Source organism: Narcine bancroftii, unplaced genomic scaffold, assembly GCF_036971445.1.
Source record: "Narcine bancroftii isolate sNarBan1 unplaced genomic scaffold, sNarBan1.hap1 Scaffold_163, whole genome shotgun sequence".
Taxonomy (NCBI): domain Eukaryota; kingdom Metazoa; phylum Chordata; class Chondrichthyes; order Torpediniformes; family Narcinidae; genus Narcine; species Narcine bancroftii.
In genome coordinates this window covers 1,596,678-1,623,677 of record NW_027211898.1, presented here as the reverse complement: position 1 = coordinate 1,623,677, position 27,000 = coordinate 1,596,678, and the positions used below count along the sequence as shown (strand labels likewise).

The 27,000-nt window shown below is 48.1% G+C and overlaps 1 protein-coding gene across 3 annotated transcripts in view; it reads left to right on the top strand.

Annotated features, from left to right (window-relative positions):
• Positions 1-216: 216 nt before the first annotated feature.
• Positions 217-27,000, top strand: part of LOC138750525 (uncharacterized) — a 195,371-nt gene continuing 168,587 nt past the window's right edge. The window contains exons 1-2 of one of the 3 annotated variants that reach the window (XM_069912607.1): positions 217-382; positions 11,986-12,114. The gene's annotated coding sequence lies outside the window, so the exon portion shown is untranslated. Of the gene's footprint in view, positions 465-11,985; positions 12,115-27,000 lie in introns of all 3 variants that reach the window. The other 2 variants (XM_069912606.1, XM_069912609.1) reach the window with 2 other exon arrangements.

Here is a 27,000-nt window from a genome sequence, read left to right as displayed (position 1 = left end):
TAGGAAGTGGAAGGGCCGAAGGGTTTACTGCTCCTTCGACTGCCTCTCTTTTCTGTCTTGCGATGCTGATTGGGTGCGACTGTGTGTTCCATCGCTCGCTGATGAGTTGCTTCAATTGCACGAGCCAATGGACTGATTCGGTGAGGCCGCTTTTGGATTGGACGCTGAAGTAGGGTTAGATTGATGGGCGGATTCGCGGGCTGATTGGCTCTTGCTGTGAGGAGGCGGGACGTTGGCGGTGGCGTCGTCAGCTCGGGGTCCGTCGCGTCGCCGAGGGCGCTAACGGGAAGAAGTTGGCAGCGGCGCCGGGACCTTCCTCAGCCGCGCGGTCCAGAGAGAGCGAGCGACCCGCAGCCCGATGGGCCCCACCGTTGAGCGGCCGGTACCGACGTGGTGTTTGGGTGGAGCCGAGGCGTCGGTGCGAGGCCTGATGGCGCCAACAGGGCGAGGCCGGAGGCCGCGGGGTAACTGGCAGCGGGGGGGGGGGGGGGGGGGAGGGGAGGGGCAAGAAGGAGATTTGCACGTCTTTGGTTGGCGCATGCGCGATGGGTTCGCCACTTGGCGTTCGGTTCGCGCATGTACGATTGATACGCATGTGCCAAATGACGGCCCTAAGCGAACCCTTTGGGCAAGCGCCAACTGATGACTCGCGCATGCGCACAGAAATTAAGATGGCTTCCCCCAGCCGATGGACCCCGAGACACTGAGTCACAAATTCAATCCGCACATTTTGGGTCTTTCGTTCCCTGTGTCTCTGTTCTCGTTTGTCAAATCATTTGATTTTAAAAATAGGCTCTAATACTTCAGGCACCGCACACGGGGAAAACTCCGACTTGCGACCATTGTGAGATCTGACTGATCCTTCAGTCTCCATGACGGTCGCAGGTCGGGGAGGGCCGTCTTGGACTGTCCGAGTGTTGCTCCGATTTCACTTTTTTTTGCTCGCCCGGTCGCTTGGCGTGCTACAATCTCAGTGTTTATAAGGGGGAAATTCTTTTAATGTTTCATTTACTTTTGTTACATAATTCTTCCTAGATTATCTGTGTAACATTGAAGGTTATGGGTTTTCATGAACAGCAATCATGATTTTACTCATAATTTGATGACGAAATGGATGGGACACTTTTTGCTAATGCCCCATGTGAATTGAAATAAAAATGAAGTGACAAACTTAGGAAGGCTTGTTTACCCTTCTTTTAAAGCAGGATGTCCAGATGATTTTCATCTTGCTTGCTGAATTAAAATGTGATTTGTCTGTTCTTAATGGCAGCTGCCATATTGGCATTGCAAGGAAAGATGGGAAATGGGTCAGGTCCTTGGTGGTCCCAGTAATGCAATGGAGAAAGATGTCACAGGGCTGAATGTGGTTTAGGGAGGGAGAGGGTATTAATTTTTAGGAAACATATGTGTTCAGCCACCTATCAGTATTTTTTCTCAAATAGAAACTCCTGCTGGTAGAAGCCATTTCCTACTTTGAACAGGCCCAATGTCATTATCTAAGCAGATATTGTTACGAGCCCAAAGGACCCCAAAACCCAGCAGCAATAGACATTCACCAAGACAGGTGGTTTTTAAAACAGAAGTTATTTTTAATCAACTTTAAACATGAAAATAGAATGAAACTTTAACTTAACTAACCCAAATTAACCCCCTTCTAATTCTAAGCACACATGTTTGTAATGTGTTTAAATTTTATGAAAAGTTGTTTGGTTCACAGTTCAATCTCACTTCTCCTTCTTCCAAGTTCTCTGGATGCAGGCAATTCTTCTGCTGTGCACATAATTGATCATGTATAAATTTCACCAGGTTTTGGTGCTCGAAAGGTAAATGTTTACCGCTCAGGAAGGTTCTTGTAGGGTTTGCAGAGAGTGATTTGTTGTTCCAGGATTTCCACAACTGAGGTACCACCATTAGTCACGTCAATGTCTCGCTGATGAAACTTGCCCCTTCAGGGTTTTCCAGATGATAACTTCTTTCTTTCAGTGACCACAGAGTTCCATTTCTCTTATTCCAAACAACAGGAGTTCTTTCTTCTGCTCAAGCTGTGGTTAGGTAAACAAAACCGGTGAGTGACTTTCCTGTAAGCACCCTGCAGAAAGGTACTTGTAGTCATCCTGGCTCCATTTCCAAACAATGGTCATTCATTTTATTACATCAGTTCAGTTAACACCTACTTGTGTATGTGCATCAATATTTCTTCAGTCTTTCAAATAAAATCTGTTTTAAAAGGTATGTATGTATGTTTGTAACCTACACTAAATCTTACCAAAATCGCAAATATTACCAAATTCTCCAAATATATTTATTCATTACAATATCACGTAAGGAGCAACTGGGTCGATGAACTGCCTTGGGTTCTATTAGGAGTATGAACAGCTCCAAAAGAAAATCTGTCTGCATCATCTGTAGAATTGATGTTTCGTCCGGCCCTTATGGTTCCAGAAGATATTCACTTCAGGAACAATTCAGACATGGACATCCTTCAACAACTCCGCAAGGGTATTGCTAACAGCAAACCATCCTCTACCAACTGGCATGGCAAAACTAGACAACAAGTCCCCCAATCACTATTAAACACTGAATTTGTATTTGTACGAAGACAGGTTCCAGGGGCACCATTACTAAAACCACATGAAGGACCATTTTGTTTGATTAAGAGATATGGAGTGGTATATACATTGGACATCGGAGGGCATCCACAGCTATTCAGCGTGGACAGACTTAAACCTGCCATATGGACCCTACTTCACCAGTTCAGTGCTATCAACCCAGGCGACATGAACGTCTGCCTAACTCAAGCATATCTGGTATCTTAAGTTACAGTGACGAATTTGGGGGGGGCATGATATAGCGAGTGCACAGCGTGGTATTACGAATTGCCACCGTCAGTTCCTAGACTTAACTGACACATTACGGGCTAACAGTGTAAACATTTTTCATCACCCTATAAACTTTTTCGCATTGTAAACCCGGTGTCACGGTATCTGTCTCAGACTCCTGCAAATCACCGTTGTCACCTCCTACCCACTCTGTACCCGGAGTCAGAGTATATGCCTCAGTCTACCGAACATCACCATTAAAATGTCTCCCCACTGTTAACTCTGTGTCACGGTATCTGCAACAATGTATTGCGTTTCACGTTTAAACCTCTTCCACACTGTGAACCTGGTGTCACAGTACTTGTCACAGTTCATTGAACCTCAACGTTAAACCATCTCACTAATGTGAACCCAGTTTCACGGTATCCGCCTCAGTCTACAATACATCACTGTTAAACCTTCTACCCACTGTGAATCCGTTATAACAGTATATGCCAGAGTTTATTTTGTATCACCGATAAACTTTCTCCCCACTGTGAACCTGGTTTTCACAGTATCTGACACAGTTTATCCTTCATCACTGATAAACCTTCTCATTGATCTGAATCCGGTGTCACAGTTTCTGTCTCAGTGCGCCATACATCATTGTTAAAGCTGTCTCCCACGGATCCCCACCGTTTCCCATCAGTTCCCCACTGTTCCTCAGCTATTTTCCACCATTCCCCACTTTTCCCCAAGGTTCCCCACTCTTCCACTCATTTCCCAATCTGTTCCCCCATTCTCCACAGTTTGCTATCTGTTCTCCACTGCTCCCCACTATTCACCCCTGTTCTCCACTGTTCCTTAGTGATCCCCACTTTTCCCCACTGTTCCTTAGTGATCCCCACTTTTTCCCATCTCTTCCATCCATTCATCAATTTTTCCCACTGTTGCCCTCAATACACCATTGTTCCCCAACTGTTCCCCACTGTTCCTCACTGTTCCCCACCTGTCACACACTTTTGACCAATGTTCCACACGTTCTCCAATGTTCGCCTTTTGTTCCCCATTGCTCTCCCCTGTTACCCTGTGTTCCCCACAGTTCTTCACTGTTCCCCACTTTTCTCCAGCTGTTCCCAATCTATTCCCCACTGTTGCCCTCTGTTCCCTACTGTTCTCCATTTCTCCCACTTTAACCTACTGTTCCACATTTCTTCCCCACTGTTCCCCACAGATCCCAACTGTTACCAACTGTACCCCATGGTTCCCCATTGTTGCCCATCAGATGCTCCTCTGTTTCCAATCTGTGCCCCATTTTTCCACACTGTTTCTCACAGTTCTCCACTGTTCACCATCTGTTCCCCACTGCTCCCCAAAATTACCCACTGTTCCCCATGGGTCCACTCTGTTCCCCATCTGTCCCCACAGTTCTCCAGCTGACCCCCTGTTCCACACTGTTCCGTTCTTTTCTCCACTGTTCTGCATCTGTTCTGCCAAGTGCAAGTGAGGACAAAAATGCAAGGTGAAGACAAGTGAATGTGTGGCTGAGGGGCTGGTGTAAAAGACAGGGTTTTGGCTTCTTGGACCATTGGGCTATCTTTTGGGGAAGGCATGACCTTTACAAAAAGAATGGGTTACACCTAAACTCAAAAGGGATCAATGTATTGGCAGCTAGGTTTGGTGCAGCCGTCGGATGCGGTTTAAACTAATTTGGCACTGGGATGGGAACCTGTATGATAAGCAAAGGACAGGAAGGATAAAATAGGAAAAGTTGGGTTAGGCAGCGAAAGTAAAAATCAGAAAGAGCAAGGAGGGTGAAAAAATCAAATCTGAAGGCTTTATATCTTAATGCAAGAAGCATTCGGAACAAGGTAGATGAATTGGCTGTGGAAATTGAGACAAACAAATACGATTTGATTGGGATTACAAAACATGGCTGCAAGGTGGGCAAGCCTGGGAACTTAACATCCCGGGGTATACAATATTTGGGAGGGGTAGACAAGAAAGAAAAGGGGGTGGGGTAGCTTTGATGGTGAGAGAAGGAACCGACACAATTGACAGGAAGGTTATTAACTCGGAAGATACGGAATCTATATGGGTAAAACTGAGGAATAGCAAGGGGCGGAAAATGTTAGTGGGGGTGGTATATCGGCCTCCAAATAGTAATGTAGAGGTGAGGGAAGGCATAATAAGGGAAATTAGAGAAACGTGCAATAAGGGAACAGCTGTCATTATGGGAGACTTTAATTTACATATCGATTGGACTAGTCAAATTAGTAAAAATACTGAGGAGGAGGAATTCCTTGAATGTTTACGGGACGGTTATCTAGACCAATATGTCGAGGAACCAACTTGGGAGCAGGCCATTTTAGACTGGGTATTATGCAATGAAAAGGGCCTAATCAGCAAACTTGTTGTACAAGGCCCTTTGGGTAGGAGCGACCACAATATGATCGAATTCTCACTCGACATGGAGAGTGAAGAAATTATCACCGAGACTAAGGTCCTGAATTTAAATAAAGAGAATTATGATGGTATGAGACGGGAGGTGAGTAAGATTGATTGGGTGGTTTATGGGGTGGGGGGGGGGTGTTGACGGTGGATAGACAATGGAAAGCATTCAAAGATCTAATGGAAGAATTGCATAAAAATAAACCAAGAAAAGTGACTCAACTGGTGATAACAAGGGAAATTAGAGACAGCATTAGGTCCAAAGGGAGAACATATCAATTGGGCAAAAAAAGTACCAAATCCGAAGACTGGGAACAGTTCAAGATGCAGCAAAGGAGGACGAAGGGATTAATCAAGAGGGCAAAAATAAATTATGAAAGTAAGCTTGCGGCAAACATAAAAACCAATTGCAAAAGATTTTATAGATATGTCAAGAGGAAAAGATTGGTGAAATCCAGAGTAGGTCTCTTGCAGGCAGAATCAGGGGAATATATAATGGGGAATAAGGAAATGGCAGACCAATTAAATTCTTACTTTAGTTCCGTTTTTACAAGAGAGGATACAGTAACCTCCCAAGGATGTTGGGAAACATAGACACTAATGCAAGGGAGGAGCTGAAAGAAATCAGTATCTCTAAGGACATGGTCTTGGGAAAATTGAAGGGATTGAAGGCCGATAAATCCCAAGGGCCTGATAATCTACATTCTAGTGGACCTTCAGATAGCAGATGCTTTAAAAATTATTTTCCAGAACTCAATAGACTCAGGATCGGTACCCATGGATTGGAGGGTAGCTAATATTACCCCACTATTTAAAAAAGGGGTAGAGAAAAAGAGGGGAATTATAGGCTGGTGAGCCTTACATCAGTAAGGGGCAAAATGATGAAATCCATTATTAAGGATGTAATAGCGGAGCATATGACTAGCAGAGAAGGGATCGGAGAGAATCAACATGGATTTACAAAAGGTAAATTGTGCTTGACAAATCTATTGAAATTCTTTGAGATGGTGAGAGGTAAAATAGATGAGGGAGAGCCAGTGGATGTGTTGTACCTGGATTTCCAAAAGGCCTTCGATAAGGTTCCACATAAATGACTGGCATGCAAAATCAAGGCTCATGGGATTGTGGGGGGAAGGTATTTATGTGGATTGATAACTGGCTGGCAGATAGAAGACAGAGAGTTGGGATAAACGGCTAATTTTCTGAGTGGCAGGCGGTGACCAGTGGGGTGCCACAGGGATCTGTACTGGGACCCCAGCTGTTCACAATTTACATTAATGATCTGGATGAGGGGATTGGATGTAATACCTCCAAATTTGCAGACGACACTAAGCTAGGAGAGGTTGTGTGCACTGAAGAGGGGGTCAGGAAGCTCCAGTGTGATTTGGATAAATTGGGGGACTGGGTAGATACATGGCAAATGCACTACAATGTGGATAAATGTGAGGTTATCCACCTTGGTAACACAAACCAGAGGGCAGATTACAATTTGAATGGCAATAGATTGGGAGATGGGGAAGTGCAGAGAGACCTAGGGGTTCTTGTGCACCAGTCACTGAAGGCGAGCATGCAGGTACAGCATGCGGTTAAAAAGGCAAGTGCTATGTTCGCCTTCACATCAAGAGGATTTGAGTATAGGAATAAGGATACCTTACTGCAATTGTACAGAGCCCTGGTGAGAGCACACCTGGAGTATTGTGTGCACGTTTGGTCGCCTTTTCTGTTCTTGCAATGGAGTGCAAAGGTGATTCACCAGGCTTTATACCTGGAATGACAGGAATAACTTCTGAGGAAAGATTGCACAATTTGGGATTGTACTCGCTGGAGTTTAGAAGATTGAGAGGGGATCTCATAGAGACATATAAAGTTCTGGCAGGACTGGACAGAATGGATGAGGAAGGGATGTTTCCAATGGTGGGGGAGTCCATAACCCGGGGCCATGGTTCGAGGATAATAGGCAAACCATTATGAACCGAGATGAGGAGGAATTTCTTTACCCAGAGGCTGGTGAATCTGTGGAATTCATTGCCACACAGAGCAGTAGAGGCAGGTTCATTGAATATATTTAGAGGGAATTAGATATATTTCTTCAGTATAAGGGAATTAGGGGTTACGGAGAGAAGGCAGGGACGGGGTACTGAAATTTAAGATCAGCCATGATCTCATTGAATGGCGGAGAAGGCTCGAAGGGCCGAATGACCTACTCCTGCTCTGATCTTCTATGTTTCTGCCCTGTTGCCCATTTTCCCCAATCTTCCCCTCTGTTTTACACTGCTCTCCACTGTGCCCCTCTGTTCCTCATTCTTCCCCTCTTCCCTTAGTTCTTCACTGTTCCCCACTGTTCCATAGTGTTCACATTGTTCCCCATGGGTCCATAGTGTTCCCCATCATTTCCTAATCTGCTTCCCACTGTTCCCCACAGTTCCCCACTGTTCTCCATTTGAACCCCCTGCTCCACACTATTCCCTATTTTTCCCCACTATTCTGCATCTGTTCCACCCTGTTCCCCACTGTTCTCCAGCTGTCTCCGTTCCACATTTATCCCATTGTTCCACAACTATTCCCCACTGTTCCTGACTTTTCCCTTCTGTTCCCCATCTGTTACCAACATTTGTCCACTGTTACTCGTTAGTTCTCCACTGTTCGTCACCTGTTCTCAACTGCTCCCCACTGTCCCCCTGTTGGGGAACAGAGGAGCACAGTGGAGAACAGAAAGGAAAAGTGGGGAACTGTGGGGAATAGTCAGGAACAGGTGTGAACCTCTGGGGAACAGGTATATATGGGGAACAGATGGGGTACAGTGGAGAACATTGGGAAAAATGGGCAACAGTGCAGAACAGTTCATGGGGACCAGTGGGTTAAATGGGGAACAGAGGGCAAAAGTGGGGAACAGTGGGAATAATGCAGAAGAGTGGGGAAAAGTAGGGAACCATGGGGAAAAGTATGGAACCGGGGGGACAGCTGGAGAAGATTGTGGAAGCGTGGGGAACACTGTAGAAAAATGGGGATCGGAGGGGAATAGTGGGGAGTGGGAGGGAACGAGGAAAGGAGAACAGTGGGGAACAATGTTCCGCACTGTTCCCCAACGTACACCCTGGTTCCCCATTGTTGACCAGCAGAAGCTCATCTGTTTCCACTTGTGCCCCACTTTTCCACACTGTTTCTCACACTACGCCACTGTTCACCATCCATTCCCCACCATGAAATATAAAGTGTTCACAATCCTTACTCTGGAGATAAAAGTTTTGAAGAACAGGTTCATCTTTATTTCGAGTCTGCAGAGTCGGGTGTCCCTGGTCTGGGGACACACTGGAAGTTCAGAATCATCACTCTTTTGTACAGTCCCGCGCTCAACATCACCCCACCTTCATTTACCTTCTTCCAATCAGAATCCCAATACATTACAACATTCTCCTTCTCCCTTCCATCAATCCAGGTATCACTCAGTTCTTCCCTCTTCATACTTTGCCTGTTCATGTCTCTATGAGGCAATCGCAGTACGAGCTATAGACTATCTTAGGTCACTGTACCAACCTGAACCAGTTCCTTGCATCCTTGGGGCTTGAGATAAGAAGGGGCCCACTGGCTAGTACTGTCTACTCTCAAGCTCTTATCTACATACTTTGCATTCCATCATTTTTCACAGAATGGTGCGAGTTTAATCATATTCAACCGTTTTTCACAATTCCTCCTTTTTTCTCGTTATCATGTATTTCTGATTAAACTGCATTATTGTTCACCTTTTGTTTCCTCAAATTGTACGAGTTGAATTTGTCGTTGTTCATCTGCCATGGGATTTTTTAATACCACCTGCTTCGCTCCAATAGCTGAGCAAATGGATCTCATGATAAAACATCGTAGGATGGCTGATCCAATCAATAAGCCCACTAGAATCATTCAGCCAGATATAGCAAAGTTCATTAACTATGGCCGCCAACCTCCGAAATTCCAATCTCCCCATGTCCAATCACCTCCTTTTTTATATTTATCTCTAGTCTCCTGGATCTTCTCTCTACACTTTTTAATATGGACCACCAAATCCGAGATATTAGCTGATTCATCCAGGATGTATGTGTAACATTCAGAACCAATTAAAGCCCTTTCTCTGTCAAAATAAAATCAAGGGCCATGCATTTTTGGAGGACTGTAAGTTGCATGGTGGCCATTTCTGTATTTATTGCCCAGACTTGGGATTGGACTTCCCCAAGTACCAGGTTCGTATTATTTACTAGTTCATCTAGGGTGGCTGCTATTTTTGAATCTCAACCGCACTTTGTGCAGCTCCATATGTTGGGAAAAACCTCCACATGAGACGATCTCCTTCAGTCACCCTTTTGCTTTTCCCATGGGACAAGCCTAGTACAGGTAGCTGATTAAGTTCACGGACATGGGGAATTAAGTAAGCCAGGTAATAACATCCACTCCAACCTTTAGGTGTACAGGTCAATATAAATCCTTTTGTCCGATTCCAACATTCCTTTTCTCCAGGTAACCATGAATAAATTTTACGTCCACACACCCAATATGTGCCATTCACCGGGTGTGGGATTCACAGTCGTGTGACGGTCTAATTCTTCATGAAATTGGAAACTCCTAGTTGGTTTCTCAAAAGGAAGCATCTCTCCAGACTGAGGAGTTGGTGACTTTGTTGGTTTTGGTCGTATCGACCACCCTTTGTATTTATCTTCAATGGTTGGATCACTGTTGCTCGGCAAGATCTATATATCAAATAATTTGTGTAGGGAGAGAGGGATTGCTACTAAGGGGACTCCTGACTTGCCATGGTGTGGTATTTTCGCAGAAACCCAACAATCTGTTTGATTTTGGTTCTTAGCATAATTAGTACATAGAGAGATAAAATAATTTTTAGGTTTAACACGCAAAGTTATGATATGTATAAGTCAAATTGAAATAGTAAGCGCAAAAGTTTCATTATTGTAGTTTTCTTTTCTGTTCCTTTTTACTCCTCTTTCCTTCTTTCTGTGGCTGGTGGTGGGACCACAGGTCCCTTTATTCTTTTTTTAAAGTTTTTTTTCTTCGCACTATGAGCCATATTCACCAAAATACCCACAAACGTTTCCCTCTTGAATATATAGTGTCCCACCCCCCTCCCCACCCACTAAACATTCAACATATACAATACAATAAACCCATTAAACAATGTTATCACACAATGGAATAGACAAGAAAATTGTGTCATCTACTTTTACACACTGGGTCAGTTCATTTCGTCTACTTCTCATTCTGTCATTTCAAGAGGTGGTGGTCTGCGGTAGGACCTCTCTTTTGTGTTCCATGTACGGTTCCCAAATTTGTTCGAATACTGTGATGTTATTTCTTAAATTATATGTTATTTTTCCAATTCAATACATTTATTCATTTCCATGTATCATTGCTGTATTCCCAGGCTATCTTCTGATTTCCAGGTTGACATTGTACATTTTTTTGCTACAGCTAAGGCTATCGTAATAAATCTTTTTTGCGCTTCATACAAATCGAGGCCACGTTCTTTACTTCTTATATTATTTAGAAGAAAAATCTCTGGATTTTTTGATATGTTATTTTTTGTGATTTTATTTAATACCTGATTTAGATCTTCCCAAAACTTTTCCACTTTCTCACATGCCCAAATTGAAATATACTGTTGTTCCCGTTTCCTTCTTACAGCGAAAACATCTATCTGATACTGTTGGGGCCCATTTATTTAACTTTTAGCATGTGTCCACCCCTTTTCCTTTGTTCAGTCTGATTTTTCTGTGGTCAATAGTACTAGATATGGTCTGTTCCACCAGGGCTGAAGCTTTTCTTCTTTCCACGAATTGATCAGGACCCAGTCACCAGCATTCACAGAGTGGATAGAGAAATGCAGAGGAGGGCTCTGCACCAGCAGACGCTTAGCTTTTAAATCTGCAAGAGAACGAGAAACTGCCAGTCGATAATTCCTTAAAAACACATCATTATTTTTGACTGTAGGTATTCCTTCTATCCGCCCCAAATATGGGAGTCCAAATAACATCTCGTAAGGGGATATTAATGTTTTGTCATGGGGCTGTCCGAATTCTGAGAAGAGTTATTGGTTAGCACTTGGTCCAGGGTAATTTAGTCTCTTCTTTTAGTTATGTAATTTGCATTTTTAAAGTGGCATTCATTTGTTCCACTTTGATGCCTTGGAGTATGCAGCTTCCATTTTATCCCTAAGGTTTCACAGACCAGGCTGTAAATTTTAGAAGCGAAGTGCTTTCCCTGATCTGAATTGATGGATTCGGCTATTCCATATCGGGGTACAATTTTTTCCAGAATTATATGCTTGTTCAGTGGCATTGACGGTGGGGAACGCTTCAACCCATCTCGTGAAATGGTCCACTACTGCTAGTAGAAATTTCCATCGCTGGACCTTAGGGAGTTTGGTGAAATCCACTTGTATCCGCTGAAATGGCCAGATTGCTAAAGGTGGTACTCCTCCAGGCATAGCTTTCATAACTTTCTTATAACTTTCTTATTAACCTTTAAACAGATCACACAGCGGTTCACTGCCTGTCTTGCTAGGATATAGACTCCTCTGCAGGCATAAGTTTGTAAGAATGCATCACACAGTGCTTGCACTCCCGGTGGGAGCATGAGTGCAGTTCCCCTAGTATCTGCTGGGTGATTTCTTTATTTAACAATTGTCTTCCATTGGGGAGCCACCATTTTCCGTCTTCTTTGCTCCCATCTTTTCCATTTTTTTCTTCTTCAGGGAGGGAAAAGATAGGACCTTCTTCAGCCCTTCTCTGAGAGGTATCAGAGCCATCAGGTGGATGTACTTTTCCTGATCGTGCCGCTTGTCGGGCCAGTTCATCAGCCATCCGATTTCCTCGTGCTTTTGGTGAGTTCCCCTTCTGATGACCTGGTACATGTACTGTGGCAATTCTTTCTGGTTTGATTAATGCTTCCAAAGTCTTTTCAGTTAGTTGCTCATGAGCCAGTTCTTTTCATCTTGTTGTTATCATCCCTCGTTCTTTCCAAATTTTCCTAAATGTGTGTACCACTCCAAATGCATATTTCAAATCTGTATATATGTACCTTTCTGCCCTCCCAACAGTCCCCACAAGTCCCCAGAGTTCCCCATCAGTTCCCTATCTGTTCTAAACTGTTTCCCACTGTTCGTCACCTATTCCACACCTGTTCTCCATTGTTCTGCCTGCTGTTTCCCACCAGTTCCCCACGTTTCACCACTGTTCTCCATGGTCCCCCACTGTTCCCCTCATTTCCCAATCTGTTCCCCACTTTTCTCCACTGTTCTCCCATTTTCCACAGTTCGCTATCCGTTCCCCACTGCTCCCCACTATTCCCCTCTGTTGCCCACTGTTCCGCAGAGATCTCCACTGTTCCCCTTTCCTTCCTTACATTCCTCAATTTTCCCAGCTGTTGCCCTCCATAGTACAGTTCCCCAACAATTTTACGTGTTCCCCACGGTTCCCCACTGTTCCCCACCTGTCAAACACTTTTTAACACTGTTCCCCACATTCTCCAATGTTCGCCAAATGTTCCCCACTGCTCTCCACTGTTACCCTCTGTTCCCCACTGTTACTCATTCTTCCCCTCTGTTCCCCATTGTTCCCCCACAGTTCTTCACTGTTCCCCACTGTTCTCCAGCTGTTCCCAAACTGTTCCCCAAAGTTACCCATTTTTCTCACTGTTCCCTACTGTTCCACATCTGTTCCCCACAGTTCTTCACTGTTTTCCAGCTGTTTCCAAACTGTTCCCCACTCTTGCCCATTTATCCCAATTTTCCTCACTGTACCCCATTTTCCCACTGTACCCTATTGTTCCACATCTGTTCACCACAACTCTTCACTGTTCCCCACTGTTCCTTACCTGTTCCCCAATGTTTCTACCAATCTCAACTGTTTCCCAGCAGTTTCCCACCTCTTCCCCATGTTTCCCTACTGTTCCCCATCAGTGTCCCACTGTTCTCCAACTGTTCCCCATTTTTCCTACTAATCCCCACTCTTCCACATCTGTTCTCCACAGTTCACCTCTGTTCCCCACTGTTCTTCACCTGTTCCCCAACTTTTTCCCACTGTTCCCCACCAATCCCAAGTGTTTCCCAGCAGTTTCCCACCTATTCCCCATGGTTCCCCACTGTTCCCCATCCGTTCCCCATTGTTCCCCCTGCTCCCTTTTGTTTTCTCTGTTCTCATCTCTCCTGCAGTGTTCCCCACTGTTCCCATCTGCTCCCCTTTCCTCATTGTTCCCCCCTTCTCCCCAATATTCCCCTCCATTGCCCATTGTTCTGCAGTATACCCCATTATTCCACACTCTTCTCCCTCTGTTCCACACTGTTTCCCATTTTTCCCACTGTTCTCTACTGTTTCACACCTGTTACCCTCAATTCCCAGACTGTTCCCCACAGTTCCTCCTTTTCCCCACTTTTCCCCATTTTCCCACTATTCCCTACTGTTCAACAATGTTCCCAACTGTTCCCCTATATTCCACATCAGTCACCATCTGTTCCCCAATGTTCCCCATATTCCCCAATGTTCTGCACTGTTCTCCAACAATCCCCCCACCGTAACCCACTGTACCACATTTTTGCCCACAAAATGTTCAACTCTTTCCCATCTGTGCCCCACTTTTCCACACTGTTTTCCACAGATCTCCACTGTTCACCATTTGTTTCCCACTGCCCCCCAGAATTATCCACAGCTCCCCACAGTCTTCAACATTTCCCCAGTGTTCCCCACTCTTCCCCAATGTGACTCTATGTTCCCCACTGTACTAACTGTTCCCCACTATTCCCCACTGTCCTTCACAGTTCCCCACAGTTCTTCATTGTTCCCAAATGGTTCTCCACTGTTCCTCACTGTTTCCCAGCAGTTACCCACCTGGTCCCCATGGATCTTCACTGTTCCCCATCACTTCCCCATCTCTTTTCCATCTGTACCTCACTGTTACCCCCTTTCTCCACTGTTTACCGTCTGTTCCACACTATTACTCCTGCTCCCCAATGTTCCTCTCTATTTTCCAGCTGTTCCTGAACTGTTCTGCACTGTACCCCTTTGTTCCCCACTTTCCCCCATTTTTCCCACTGTACCCTAATATTCCACATCTGGTCCCCACAGTTCTTCACTGTTCCCCACTATTCTTCACCTGTTCCCCATCAATCCCATCTGTTTCCCAGCATTTTCACACCTGGTCTACAAGGTTCCCCACTATTCACCGTTAGTTCCCCATATGTTCCCCATTATTCTCAAGCTGTTACCCATCTGTTCCCCACTGTTACCCATCTGTTCCCCACTGTTCCCCTTTGTTCCCGTCTGTTCTGCAGTGTTCCCCACTGTTCCCTTTTCCTCATTGTTCCCCCCACTTCCCAATAATCCCTCCATTCCCCATTATTCTGCAGTGTACCCCTGGGTTCCACACTGTACCCTACTTTTCTCCACAGTTCCCCACTGTTCTGCATCTGTTCCAACCTGTTCCCCATTTTTCCCAATGCTCCGTACTGTTCCCCATTTATCCCACTGTTTCCCATTTGTTCTCCACTGTTCCACAACTGTTCCCGACTTTTTCCCTCTGTTCCCCACTGATCCCCAACTGTTCCCCATTGTTCCTCACTGTTCCCCAATTATTACCCACATTACCCCCTGCTCTATTTGGTTCCCCTCTGAGCTGCAGTGTTCTCTACGGTTCCCCACTTTTTCCAATGTGTTCCCCTGCTCCCTTTGGTTCCCCTCTGTTCTGCAGTGATCCCCACGGCTCCCCACATTTTCCAAACTGTTCCCCCGGCTCTCTTTGGTTTCATACTGTTCTGCAGTGTTCTCCACGGTTCCCCACTTTTTCCAATCCGTTCCCTCTGCTCCCTTTGGTTCCCCTGTGTTCTGCAGTGTTCCCCACAGTTCTCCACCTTTTCCAATTCGTTCCCCCTGCTCCCTTTGGTTCCCCACCTTTCTGCATTTTTCCACATGGTTCCCAACTTTTTCCAATCGGTTCCCCACTTTTTCCAAACCATTCCTCCTGCTCCCTTTAGTTCCCCTCTATTCTACAGTGTTCCCCATGATTCTATACATTTTTTTCCATCCTGTACCCCCTGCTCCCTATGGTTCCCCTCTGCCTTGCAGTGTTACCCATGGGACCCCACTTTTTCCAACCTGTTCCCCTTGTTCCCTTTGGTTCCCCCCTGTCCTGCCGTGTTCTCCACGGTTCCCAACTTTTTGCAATCCGTTCCCCCTGCTCCGTTTGGTTCCCCTCTGTTCTGCAGTGTTCCCCACGGTTCCCCACTTTTTCCAATGCGTTCCCTTTGCTCCCTTTGGTGCCCCTCTGTTCTGCAGTGTTCCCAACGGTTCCCCACTTTTTCCAATCTGTTTCCCCTGCTACCTCTGGTTCCCCTCTGTTCTGCATTTTTCCACACTGTTCCCCACTTTTTCCAATCCGTTCCCCCTGCTTCCTTTGGTTCACCTCTGTTCTGCATTGTTCCCCACGGTTCCCCACTTTTCCGAACTGTACCCCCTGCTCCCTTTGGTTCACCTCTGTTCTGCAGTGTTCCTCACGGTTCCCCACTTTTTCCAATCTGTTCCCCCTGCACCCTTTGATTCCCCTCTGTTCTGCAGTGTTGCCCACTGTTCTCAACTTTTTCCAATCTGTTCTTCCTGTTCCCTTTGGTTCCCCTCTGTTCTGCATTGTTCCCCACGGTTCCCCACTTTTCCGAACTGTACCCCCTGCTCCCTTTGGTTCACCTCTGTTCTGCAGTGTTCCTCACGGTTCCCCACTTTTTCCAATCTGTTCCCCCTGCACCCTTTGATTCCCCTCTGTTCTGCAGTGTTCCCGACGCTTCCCCACTTTTTCCAATCCGTTCCCCCTGCTCCCTTTGGTTCCCCTCTATTCTGCATTGTTCCCTACATTTCTCCCTTTTTTTTCCATCCTGTACCCCCTGCTCCCTATGGTTCCCCTCTGCCTTGCAGTGTTCCGCATGGGACCCCACTTTTTCCAATCTGTTCCCCCTGCTCCTTTCGCTCCACTCTGTTCTGCAGTTTTCCCCATGGTTCTCCACATTTTTTCCAAACTGTTCCACCTGCTCCCTTTGGTTCTGCAGTGTTTCCCACGATTCCCCACTTTTTCCAATCCATTTCCCCTGCTCCCTTTGGTTCCCCTCTATTGTTCAGTGTTCCCCACGGTTCCCCACTTTTTCCAATCTGTTCCCCTGCTCCCTTTGGGTCCCCTCTGTTCTGCAGTGATCTCCACGGTTCCCCACATTTTCCAAACTGTTCCCCCGGCTCGCTTTGGTTTCATACTGTTCTGCAGTGTTCCCCACGGTTCCCCACTTTTTCCAACCTGTACCTCCTGTTCCCTTTGGTTCCCCTCTGTCATGCAGTGTTTTCACAGCTCCACCAATTTTTTCTTATCTGTTCCCCCTGATCCCTTTGGTTCCCCTCTGTCATGCACCACGGTTCCCCACTTTTTCCAATCCGTTCCCTCTGCTCTCTTTGGTTCCCCTCTGTTCTGCAGTGTTCGCCACAGTTCTCCACCTTTTCCAATTCGTTCCCCTTGCTCCCTTTTGTTCCCCACATTTCTGCATTTTTCCACACGGTTCCCTACGTTTTCCAATCGGTTCCCCACATTTTCCAATCTGTTCCCGCTGCTCCCTTTGGTTCTCCTCTGTTCTGCAGTGTTCCCGACGCTTCCCCACTTTTTCCAATCCGTTCCCCCTGCTCCCTTTGGTTCCCCTCTATTCTAGTGGTCCTCACGATTCTCCACATTTTTTTACATACTGTACCCCCTGCTCCCTATCGTTCCCCTCTGCCTTGCAGTGTTACCCATGGGACACCACTTTTTCCAACCTGTTCCCCTTGTTCCCTTTGGTTCCCCTCTGTCCTTCCGTGTTCTCCACAGTTCCCAACTTTTTGCAATCCGTTGCCCCTGCTCCGTTTGGTTCCCCTCTGTTCTGCAGTGTTCCCCACGGTTCCCCACTTTTTCCAATCTGTTCCCCCTGCTCCTTTGTCTCCACTCTGTTCTGCAGTTTTCCCCACGGTTCCCCACATTTTCCAAACCATTCCCCCGGCTCGCTTTGGTTTCATACTGTTCTGCAGCATTCCCCACGGTTCCCCACTTTTTTACAAACTGTTTGCCCTGCTTCCTTTGGTTTCCCCTGTTCTGCATTGTCCTCCACGGTTCCCAACTTTTTGCAATTGATTCCCCTTGTTCCGTTTGTTTGTCCTCTGTTCTGCAGTGTTCCCCACAGTTCCCCACTTTTTCCAATCAGTTCCCCCTGCTCCCTTTGATTCCCCTCTGTCCTACAGTGTTCCCCACCGGCGCAACTTTTTCCAATCCGTTCCCCCTGCTTCCTTTGGTTCCCCTCTGTCGTGCAGTGTTCCCCACGGTTCCCCACTTTTTCCAATGCATTCCCTCTGCTCCCTTTGGTGCCCCTCTGTTCTGCAGTGTTCCCCACGGTTCCCCACTTTTTCCAATCTGTTTCCCCTGCTACCTCTGGTTCCCCTCTGTTCTGCATTTTTCCACAATGTTCCCCACTTTTTCCAATCCGATCCCCCTGCTTCCTTTGGTTCACCTCTGTTCTGCAGAACTCCCCACAATTCCCCACTTTTTCCAATCTGTTACCCCTGTTCCCTTTGGTTCCCCTCTGTTCTGCATTGTTCCCCACGGTTCCCCACTTTTCCGAACTGTACCCCCTGCTCCCTTTGGTTCACCTCTGTTCTGCAGTGTTCCACACGGTTCCCCACTTTTTTCAATCTGTTCCCCCTGCACCCTTTGATTCCCCTCTGTTCTGCAGTGTTGTCCACTGTTCTCAACTTTTTCCAATCTGTTCCTCCTGCTCCCTTTGGTTACCAACTGTTCCGCATTTTTGCACACGGTTCCCCACTTTTTCAAAACAGTTCCCCTTGCTCCCTTTGGTTCCCCTTTATTCTGCAGTGTTCCCCACGATTCTCCTCATTTTTTTAAATCCTGTACCCCCTGCTCCCTTTGGTTCCCCTCTGTCCTGCAGTGTCCTCCACGGTTCCCCACTTTTTCCAACCTGTACCTCCTGCTCCCTTTGGTTCCCCTCTGTCATGCAGTGTTTTCACAGTTCCCCAATTTTTTTCTATCTGTTCCCCCTGATCCCTTTGGTTCTCCTCTGTCGTGCAGTGTTCCCCACAGTTCCCCACTTTTTCCAAACCGTTCCCTCTGCTCCCTTTGGTTCCCCTCTGTTCTACATTGTTCCCCACAGTTCTCCACCTTTTCCAATTCGTTCCCCCTGCTCCCTTTGGTTCCTCACTGTTCTGCAGTGTTCCCCACGGTTCTCCAAATTTTTTCTAATCTGTTCCCCCTTCTCCCTCTGGTTCGCCTCTGTTCTACATTTTTCCACACTGTTCCCCATTTTTTCCAATCCGTTCCCCCTGCTTCCTTTGGTCCACCTCTTTTCTGCAGAGTTCCCCACGGTCCACTTTTTCGAATCCTTTCCCCTGCTCTCTTTGGGTCCCCACTGTTCTGCAGAACTCCCCACGATTCCCCACTTTTTCCAATCTGTTCCCCCTTCTCCCTTTGGTTCCTCTCTGTTCTGCATTGTTCCCCACGGGTCCGCACTTTTCCGATCTGTTCCCCCTGCTCCCTTTGGTTCCGCTCTGTTCTGCAGTTTTCCCCACGGTTCTCCAAATTTTTTCTAATCTGTTCCCATGCTCCCTTTGGTTTCCCTCTGCCCTGCAGTGTCCCCCATGGTTCCCCACCTTTTCCAATCCGTTCCCCCTGCTACCTTTGGTTCCCCTCTGTTCTGCAGTGTTTCCCACAGTTCCCCACTTTTTCCAATCGGTTCCCCCTGCTCCCTTTGATTACCCTCTGTCATGCAGTGTTCGCCATGGGCCCCACTTTTTGCAATCCGTTTCCCCTGCTCACTTTTGTTCCCCTCTGTGCTGCAGTGTTCTCCACGGTTCCCCACTTTTTCCAACCTGTACCTCCTGCTCCCTTTGGTTCCCCACTGTCATGCAGTGTTCCCCACAGTCCCCACTTTTTCCAATCCGTTCCCTCTGCTCCCTTTGGTTCCCCTCTGTTCTGCTGTGTTCCCCACAGTTCTCCACCTTTTCCAATTCGATCCCCCTGCTCCCTTTGGTTCCCCACCTTTCTCCAATTTTCCACACGGTTCCCTACTTTTTCCAATCGGATCCCCTCTTTATGCAATCTGTTCCCCCTGCTCTCTTTGGTTCTCCTCTGTTCTGCAGTGTTCCCGACGCTTCCCCACTTTTTCCAATCCATTCCCCCTGCTCCCTTTGGTTCCCCTCTATTCTGCAGTGTTCCCCACGATTCTCCACATTTTTTTCCATCCTGTACCCCCTGTTCCCTATGGTTCCCCTCTGCCTTGCAGTATTACCCATAGGACCCCACTTTTTCCAACCTGTTCCCCTTGTTCCCTTTGGTTCCCCTCTGTCCTGCCGTGTTCTCCACAGTTATCAACTTTTTGCAATCCGTTCCCCCTGCTCCGTTTGTTTCCCTTCTGTACTGCAGTGTTCCCCACAGTTCCCCAATTTTTCCAATCTGTTCCCCCTGCTCCCTTTGATTCCCCTCTGGAATGCAGTGTTTGCCATGGGCCCCACTTTTTCAATCCGTTTCCCCTTCTCCCTTTGGTTCCCCTCTGTTCTGCAGTGTTCCCCACAGTTCTCCACCTTTTCCAATTCGTTCCCCCTGCTCCCTTTGGTTCCCCACTATTCTGCATTTTTCCACACGGTTCCCTTCTTTTTCCAAACGGTTCCCCACTTTTTCCAATCTGTTCCCCCTGCTCCCTTTGGTTCTCCTCTGTTCTGCAGTGTTCCTGACGCTTCCCCACTTTTTCCAATGCGTTCCCCTGCTCCCTTTGGTTCCCCTCTGTTCTGCAGTGATCCACACGGTTCCCCACTTTTTCCAAACCGTTCCCCCTGTTCACTTTGGTTCACCTCTGTTCTGCAGCGTTCCCGACGCTTCCCCACTTTTTCCAATCCGTTCCCCCTGCTCCCTTTGGTGCCTCTATATTCTGCAGTGTTCCCCACGATTCTCCACATTTTTTTCCATCCTGTACCCCCTGCTCCCTTTGGTTCCCCACTGTTGTGCATTTTTGCACACGGTACCCCACTTCTTCTAATCTGTTCCTCCTGCACCCTTTGTTTCCCCACTGTTCTGCATTTTTCCACACGGTTCCCCACTTTTTCCAATCCGTTCCCCCTGCTCCCTTTGGTTCTCCTCTGTTCTGCAGTGTTCCCGACGCTTCCCCACTTTTTCCAATGCGTTCCCCTGCTCCCTTTGGTTCCCCTCTGTTCTGCAGTGTTGCCCACTGTTCACAACTTTTTCCAATCTGTTCCTCCTGCTCCCTTTGGTTCCCCACTGTTTTGCATTTTTGCACACGGTTCCCCACTTTTTCAAAACTGTTCCCCCTGCTCCCTATGGATCCCCTCTGCCCTGCAGTGTCCCCCATGGTTCCCCACTTTTTCCAATCCGTTCCCCCTGTTCCCTTTGGTTCGCCTCTGTTCTGCAGTGTTCCCGACGCTTCCCCACTTTTTCCAATCCGTTCCCCCTGCTCCCTTTGGTTCCCCTCTATTCTGCAGTGTTCCCCACGATTCTCCACATTTTTTTCCATCCTGTACCCCCTGCTCACTTTTGTTCCCCTCTGTGCTGCAGTGTTCTCCACGGTTCCCCACTTTTTCCAACCTGTACCTCCTGCTCCCTTTGGTTCCCCACTGTCATGCAGTGTTCCCCACAGTCCCCACTTTTTCCAATCCGTTCCCTCTGCTCCCTTTGGTTCCCCTCTGTTCTGCTGTGTTCCCCACAGTTCTCCACCTTTTCCAATTCGATCCCCCTGCTCCCTTTGGTTCCCCACCTTTCTCCAATTTTCCACACGGTTCCCTACTTTTTCCAATCGGATCCCCTCTTTATGCAATCTGTTCCCCCTGCTCTCTTTGGTTCTCCTCTGTTCTGCAGTGTTCCCGACGCTTCCCCACTTTTTCCAATCCATTCCCCCTGCTCCCTTTGGTTCCCCTCTATTCTGCAGTGTTCCCCACGATTCTCCACATTTTTTTCCATCCTGTACCCCCTGCTCCCTATGGTTCCCCTCTGCCTTGCAGTGTTACCCATAGGACCCCACTTTTTCCAACCTGTTCCCCTTGTTCCCTTTGGTTCCCCTCTGTCCTGCCGTGTTCTCCACAGTTATCAACTTTTTGCAATCCGTTCCCCCTGCTCCGTTTGTTTCCCTTCTGTACTGCAGTGTTCCCCACAGTTCCCCAATTTTTCCAATCTGTTCCCCCTGCTCCCTTTGATTCCCCTCTGGAATGCAGTGTTTGCCATGGGCCCCACTTTTTCAATCCGTTTCCCCTTCTCCCTTTGGTTCCCCTCTGTTCTCAGTGTTCCCCACAGTTCTCCACCTTTTCCAATTCGTTCCCCCTGCTCCCTTTGGTTCCCCACTATTCTGCATTTTTCCACACGGTTCCCTTCTTTTTCCAAACGGTTCCCCACTTTTTCCAATCTGTTCCCCCTGCTCCCTTTGGTTCTCCTCTGTTCTGCAGTGTTCCTGACGCTTCCCCACTTTTTCCAATGCGTTCCCCTGCTCCCTTTGGTTCCCCTCTGTTCTGCAGTGATCCACACGGTTCCCCACTTTTTCCAAACCGTTCCCCCTGTTCACTTTGGTTCACCTCTGTTCTGCAGCGTTCCCGACGCTTCCCCACTTTTTCCAATCCGTTCCCCCTGCTCCCTTTGGTGCCTCTCTATTCTGCAGTGTTCCCCACGATTCTCCACATTTTTTTCCATCCTGTACCCCCTGCTCCCTTTGGTTCCCCACTGTTGTGCATTTTTGCACACGGTACCCCACTTCTTCTAATCTGTTCCTCCTGCACCCTTTGTTTCCCCACTGTTCTGCATTTTTCCACACGGTTCCCCACTTTTTCCAATCCGTTCCCCCTGCTCCCTTTGGTTCTCCTCTGTTCTGCAGTGTTCCCGACGCTTCCCCACTTTTTCCAATGCGTTCCCCTGCTCCCTTTGGTTCCCCTCTGTTCTGCAGTGTTGCCCACTGTTCACAACTTTTTCCAATCTGTTCCTCCTGCTCCCTTTGGTTCCCCACTGTTTTGCATTTTTGCACACGGTTCCCCACTTTTTCAAAACTGTTCCCCCTGCTCCCTATGGATCCCCTCTGCCCTGCAGTGTCCCCCATGGTTCCCCACTTTTTCCAATCCGTTCCCCCTGTTCCCTTTGGTTCGCCTCTGTTCTGCAGTGTTCCCGACGCTTCCCCACTTTTTCCAATCCGTTCCCCCTGCTCCCTTTGGTTCCCCTCTATTCTGCAGTGTTCCCCACGATTCTCCACATTTTTTTCCATCCTGTACCCCCTGCTCCCTTTGGTTCCCCACTGTTGTGCATTTTTGCACACGGTACCCCACTTCTTCTAATCTGTTCCTCCTGCACCCTTTGTTTCCCCACTGTTCTGCATTTTTCCACACGGTTCCCCACTTTTTCCAATCTGTTCCCCCTGCTCCCTTTGGTTCCTCACTGTTCAGCAGTGTTCTCCATGGTTCCCAACTTTTTGCAATCCGTTCCCGCTGTTCTTTTTGGTTCCCCTCTGTCCCGCAGTGTTCCCCACGATTCTCCACATTTTTTTCCATCCTGTACCCCCTGCTCCCTTTGGTTCCCCTCTATTCCGCATTTTTCCACACTTTTCCCCAATTTTTCCAATCCGCTCCCCCTGCTTCCTTTGGTTCACCTCTGTTCTGCAGATCTCTCCACGAATCCCCACTTTTTCCAATCTCTTCCCCCTGCTCCCTTTGGTTCCGCTTTGTTCTGCATTTTTCCACACGGTTCCCCACTTTTTCCAATCCGTTCCCCCTGCACCCTTTGGTTCCCCTCTATTCTGCAGTGTTCCCCACGGTTCCCCACATTTTCCAAACTGTTCCCCCGGCTCGCTTTGGTTTCATACTGTTCTGCAGTGTTCCCCACGGTTCCCCACTTTTTTACAATCTGTTCGCCATGCTCCCTTTGGTTCCCCTCTGTCCTGCAGTGTCCTCCACGGTTCCCCACTTTTTCCAACCTGTACCTCCTGCTCCCTTTGGTACCCCTCTGTCATGCAGTGTTTTCACAGATCCCAATTTTTTCCTATCTGTTCCTCCTGATCCCTTTGGTTCCCCTCTGTCGTGCAGTGTTCCCCACGATTCCCCACTTTTTCCTATCTGTACCCCCTGCTCCCTTTGGTTCCCCTCTGTTCAGCAGTGTTCCCCACGGTTCCCCACTTTTTCCAATCTGTTTCCCCTGCTACCTCTGGTTCCCCTCTGTTCTGCATTTTTCCACACTGTTCCCCACTTTTTCCAATCCGATCCCCCTGCTTCCTTTGGTTCACCTCTGTTCTGCAGAACTCCCCACGATTCCCCACTTTTTCCAATCTGTTACCCCTGTTCCCTTTGGTTACCCTCTGTTCTGCATTGTTCCCCACGGTTCCCCACTTTTCCGAACTGTACCCCCTGCTCCCTTTGGTTCACCTCTGTTCTGCAGTGTTCCTCACGGTTCCCCACTTTTTCCAATCTGTTCCCCCTGCACCCTTTGATTCCCCTCTGTTCTGCAGTGTTCCCGACGCTTCCCCACTTTTTCCAATCCGTTCCCCCTGCTCCCTTTGGTTCCCCTCTATTCTGCATTGTTCCCTACATTTCTCCCTTTTTTTTCCATCCTGTACCCCCTGCTCCCTATGGTTCCCCTCTGCCTTGCAGTGTTCCGCATGGGACCCCACTTTTTCCAATCTGTTCCCCCTGCTCCTTTCGCTCCACTCTGTTCTGCAGTTTTCCCCATGGTTCTCCACATTTTTTCCAAACTGTTCCACCTGCACCCTTTGGTTCTGCAGTGTTTCCCACGATTCCCCACTTTTTCCAATCCATTTCCCCTGCTCCCTTTGGTTCCCCTCTATTGTTCAGTGTTCCCCACGGTTCCCCACTTTTTCCAATCTGTTCCCCTGCTCCCTTTGGGTCCCCTATGTTCTGCAGTGATCTCCACGGTTCCCCACATTTTCCAAACTGTTCCCCCGGCTCGCTTTGGTTTCATACTGTTCTGCAGTGTTCCCCACGGTTCCCCACTTTTTCCAACCTGTACCTCCTGTTCCCTTTGGTTCCCCTCTGTCATGCAGTGTTTTCACAGCTCCACCAATTTTTTCTTATCTGTTCCCCCTGATCCCTTTGGTTCCCCTCTGTCATGCACCACGGTTCCCCACTTTTTCCAATCCGTTCCCTCTGCTCTCTTTGGTTCCCCTCTGTTCTGCAGTGTTCGCCACAGTTCTCCACCTTTTCCAATTCGTTCCCCTTGCTCCCTTTTGTTCCCCACATTTCTGCATTTTTCCACACGGTTCCCTACGTTTTCCAATCGGTTCCCCACATTTTCCAATCTGTTCCCGCTGCTCCCTTTGGTTCTCCTCTGTTCTGCAGTGTTCCCGACGCTTCCCCACTTTTTCCAATCCGTTCCCCCTGCTCCCTTTGGTTCCCCTCTATTCTAGTGTTCCTCACGATTCACCACATTTTTTTACATACTGTACCCCCTGCTCCCTATCGTTCCCCTCTGCCTTGCAGTGTTAACCATGGGACACCACTTTTTCCAACCTGTTCCCCTTGTTCCCTTTGGTTCCCCTCTGTCCTTCCGTGTTCTCCACAGTTCCCAACTTTTTGCAATCCGTTGCCCCTGCTCCGTTTGGTTCCCCTCTGTTCTGCAGTGTTCCCCACGGTTCCCCACTTTTTCCAATCTGTTCCCCCTGCTCCCTTTGATTCCCCTCTGGAATGCAGTGTTTGCCATGGGCCCCACTTTTTCAATCCGTTTCCCCTTCTCCCTTTGGTTCCCCTCTGTTCTGCAGTGTTCCCCACAGTTCTCCACCTTTTCCAATTCGTTCCCCCTGCTCCCTTTGGTTCCCCACTATTCTGCATTTTTCCACACGGTTCCCTACTTTTTCCAAACGGTTCCCCACTTTTTCCAATCTGTTCCCCCTGCTCCCTTTGGTTCTCCTCTGTTCTGCAGTGTTCCTGACGCTTCCCCACTTTTTCCAATGCGTTCCCCTGCTCCCTTTGGTTCCCCTCTGTTCTGCAGTGATCCACACGGTTCCCCACTTTTTCCAAACCGTTCCCCCTGTTCACTTTGGTTCACCTCTGTTCTGCAGCGTTCCCGACGCTTCCCCACTTTTTCCAATCCGTTCCCCCTGCTCCCTTTGGTGCCTCTCTATTCTGCAGTGTTCCCCACGATTCTCCACATTTTTTTCCATCCTGTACCCCCTGCTCCCTTTGGTTCCCCACTGTTGTGCATTTTTGCACACGGTACCCCACTTCTTCTAATCTGTTCCTCCTGCACCCTTTGTTTCCCCACTGTTCTGCATTTTTCCACACGGTTCCCCACTTTTTCCAATCCGTTCCCCCTGCTCCCTTTGGTTCTCCTCTGTTCTGCAGTGTTCCCGACACTTCCCCACTTTTTCCAATGCGTTCCCCTGCTCCCTTTGGTTCCCCTCTGTTCTGCAGTGTTGCCCACTGTTCTCAACTTTTTCCAATCTGTTCCTCCTGCTCCCTTTGGTTCCCCACTGTTTTGCATTTTTGCACACGGTTCCCCACTTTTTCAAAACTGTTCCCCCTGCTTCCTATGGATCCCCTCTGCCCTGCAGTGTCCCCCATGGTTCCCCACTTTTTCCAATCCGTTCCCCCTGTTCCCTTTGGTTTGCCTCTGTTCTGCAGTGTTCCCGACGCTTCCCCACTTTTTCCAATCCGTTCCCCCTGCTCCATTTGGTTCCCCTCTATTCTGCAGTGTTCCCCACGATTCTCCACATTTTTTTCCATCCTGTACCCCCTGCTCCCTTTGGTTCCCCACTGTTGTGCATTTTTCCACACGGTACCCCACTTCTTCTAATCTGTTCCTCCTGCACCCTTTGTTTCCCCACTGTTCTGCATTTTTCCACACGGTTCCCCACTTTTTCCAATCTGTTCCCCCTGCTCCCTTTGGTTCCTCACTGTTCAGCAGTGTTCTCCACGGTTCCCAACTTTTTGCAATCCGTTCCCGCTGTTCTTTTTGGTTCCCCTCTGTCCCGCAGTGTTCCCCACGATTCTCCACATTTTTTTCCATCCTGTACCCCCTGCTCCCTTTGGTTCCCCTCTATTCCGCATTTTTCCACACTTTTCCCCAATTTTTCCAATCCGTTCCCCCTGCTTCCTTTGGTTCACCTCTGTTCTGCAGATCTCTCCACGAATCCCCACTTTTTCCAATCTGTTCCCCCTGCTCCCTTTGGTTCCGCTTTGTTCTGCATTTTTCCACACGGTTCCCCACTTTTTCCAATCCGTTCCCCCTGCACCCTTTGGTTCCCCTCTATTCTGCAGTGTTCCCCACGGTTCCCCACATTTTCCAAACTGTTCCCCCGGCTCGCTTTGGTTTCATACTGTTCTGCAGTGTTCCCCACGGTTCCCCACTTTTTTACAATCTGTTCGCCATGCTCCCTTTGGTTCCCCTCTGTCCTGCAGTGTCCTCCACGGTTCCCCACTTTTTCCAACCTGTACCTCCTGCTCCCTTTGGTTCCCCTCTGTCATGCAGTGTTTTCACAGATCCCAATTTTTTCCTATCTGTTCCTCCTGATCCCTTTGGTTCCCCTCTGTCGTGCAGTGTTCCCCACGATTCCCCACTTTTTCCAATCTGTTTCCCCTGCTACCTCTGGTTCCCCTCTGTTCTGCATTTTTCCACACTGTTCCCCACTTTTTCCAATCCGATCCCCCTGCTTCCTTTGGTTCACCTCTGTTCTGCAGAACTCCCCACGATTCCCCACTTTTTCCAATCTGTTACCCCT